The following is a 2,500-nucleotide window of genomic DNA, read 5'->3' on the forward strand; positions in this document are numbered from 1 at the left end:
CGAGGTCTGGGTCCGAGGAGGAGGAGGGGTCCGGGGTTTGGCCGGGCCCGGCCTCCCACGCGTGCCTCCGTCCCCGGTGCCGGTCACGCCCAACCCCGTTCGCGACCGCCCCACACCCCGCGCGGAGCCTCCGGTGCGTCTCGGGGTGGGTGGCGCGGCGGTGGCGTGGCGGTGGCGGCTCCCCCTGGGGGGGCCGCCCGCCCGCCCGCCTGCCCGCCCGTCGCCTTCCCGCCGCCGGCCCTGGGCCGGTTCCCCGCCGGTCGGTCGTCGGTCCTCCGCTCCGTGCCCTCCGCCCCCTCGGCGGGCGCCTCTTTACCTGTGTCCCGAGCCCCGGGACCTCGCCTCCCTCCGTCGTCCGTCCGGCTCTCTCTCGCTCTCTCTCTCTCTTTCGCGCCCTCCCTCCCCGTGCGCCCCCTGCCCGCGCTCGCCACCCGCTTCCCGTCGAAGCTCCCCTTACGCCCTCGGTGGCGACAAGGGGTGCCCCGGGAACGCGGGCGCGGGCCGGGCTAGGGCCACGGGGGCCGGGGGTTTGGGGTTCAGGAGCAGAGAGGGCCGCGTCCGGGCGCGAGCGTGGGGAAGGTCTCCGCCCGGTTTCGGGGACACGGGTGTGGGGGCGTCGTCGGGCGGTGGCCGTGGTGTCTCGTGTGGCGGTCGGCCCGGATCCCCGGCCGGGGTCCCGCGTCACGGGCCGGTAGCGCCGAGGCCCCCGCGTGTTGCGGGCGGCCGCGGGCGGAGAAGCGTGTCGGTCGGTGTCGGGGCGGCGGTGAGCGTGGGGGCGCCCCGCGCCCAGCCCCACCCCCCACGCCTCGCCCGCCTCCCCCCTCTCCAGGTACCTAGCGCGTCCCGGCGCGGAGGTTTAAAGACCCATGGGGGGTCGCCCGTCCGCCTTGGGGTCGGGGCGGTCGGGCCCGCGGGGAGTCGGGAGGCCCCTCCCTTCTCCCCCAGGCTCCGCTTCACCCCCCCCCCACCGGCACCTCACCGCACACGGGGCCGGGGCGCCGCGCTGCCGCGGCGCCGCCGGTCCACCCCGCCGCGGCCGTCGGGAGGGGGCTACCCGGCGGCCGTGGTGCGGGCCGGGGCCGTGCGCCGCGCGCCTGCGCGCCCCGCGTCCCCTGTGTGTGTGTGTTGCGCGCACGGTCGGGTTGGGGGGGGCAGGTGGGAACCCCCCGGGCGCCTGTGGGGTGTCCGAGCCCGCCCCGCCCGCGGGGTCGGTGCCGGGCGCCCCGTGGTGAAACCCTCCGGCCCCCTCCGGTCTGCTTGTTTTCTGTCTGACTTGGCCGGCCAGAGGCAGCCCCTCCGGGGGAAGGTGCCGTGCCACCGGCGGGGACCCCCCCCGCCGAAACCCAGAGAAACCAAAACTCGTACGACTCTTAGCGGTGGATCACTCGGCTCGTGCGTCGATGAAGAACGCAGCTAGCTGCGAGAATTAATGTGAATTGCAGGACACATTGATCATCGACACTTCGAACGCACTTGCGGCCCCGGGTTCCTCCCGGGGCTACGCCTGTCTGAGCGTCGCTTGACGATCAATCGCCCCCCCCGGGGTGTGCGTGCGCGCGCGCGCGCCTTCCCGGGGGTGGCGCGGCTGGGGGTTTGCTCGCAGGGCCGCCGGGGCCCTCCGTCCCCCTAAGTGCAGACGCGGCGCCCCCCGTCCACGGGGGCGCGCTGCCCGCGAGCGGGAAGAGAAGGGGAGAGAGAGAGAGCTCGCGACGAGGCCCTGGCCGCGTGGCCTCCGCGGTCGGTCCCCCTTCGGGAAGCGCCCTCGCGCCGCAAGCGGTCTCTGGGCGCTACCCCCGGGGTGTCGGTGGGCGGGGACGGTCCCGCGCCCTCGCGGCCGGGGCCGGCGGTGGTGGTTGGGCCGCGTCCGTTCCGCCGTCGTACGCCGCCCGCCCCCGGCGGCGTCCCGGCGAGGTCCGGCCCGCCTCCTCCGCGGGGCCCCGACCCGCGCGTCCGGGATCCGTGCCCGCCCCCGCCGCCTCGCCTCGCCGTGTCGGGGCGGGCGTCTCGGGCCGAGGCCGAGTCGTGCGTGCGCGGCCGCGCCCCGGGGATGCGTGCCCCGGCGGCGACCCGCGGGACGCCGCGGCGTCGCCTGCCGCCGCGCGCTTTCCCCCGGGCTGCGGCCGCGCCGCTCGGCGCTTCGTGCACGCTCCCCGAGCCGGCCGGCGGTGGGCGCCTGTCGGTGGTGGGCGGGGGCGCACGGCGTCGTCCGTCCGTCGCTCGTCGTGGCGGGGCCGTCTGGCGGCTGCGTGGAGGCTGTGTGGCGTCGGCGGCGTGAGGGGTGGAGAGGCGGAGAACGGAGACGGGGGGAGAGAGAGGGGAGAGCGAGAGAGGGTTGGGAGTCGGTCGGTTCGGTCGGTCGCGGAAGGAGGCGTGGGAGGAGGGCCCGGCGGTCGGGGGGCGACCGCCGGGTTTTCTCCCCACCGCCTTGCCTTCCGCGCCGCCCGCCGCCCTCTCCCGTCCGCTGCTCCCGCTCCTCCTCCTCCTCGTCCTCCTCGTCGTC

At 77.6% G+C, this 2,500-nt stretch overlaps 1 non-coding gene across 1 annotated transcript; it reads left to right on the plus strand.

Moving 5' to 3' along the window:
• Positions 1 to 1,365: 1,365 nt before the first annotated feature.
• Positions 1,366 to 1,518, plus strand: LOC137218043 (5.8S ribosomal RNA). The gene has a single exon (XR_010940406.1). It is a non-coding gene; the product is annotated as a 5.8S ribosomal RNA (ribosomal RNA).
• The last annotated feature ends 982 nt before the right edge of the window (positions 1,519 to 2,500 follow it).

The sequence above is a fragment of the Pseudorca crassidens genome, unplaced genomic scaffold (genome assembly GCF_039906515.1).
Source record: "Pseudorca crassidens isolate mPseCra1 unplaced genomic scaffold, mPseCra1.hap1 Scaffold_138, whole genome shotgun sequence".
Classification (NCBI taxonomy): domain Eukaryota; kingdom Metazoa; phylum Chordata; class Mammalia; order Artiodactyla; family Delphinidae; genus Pseudorca; species Pseudorca crassidens.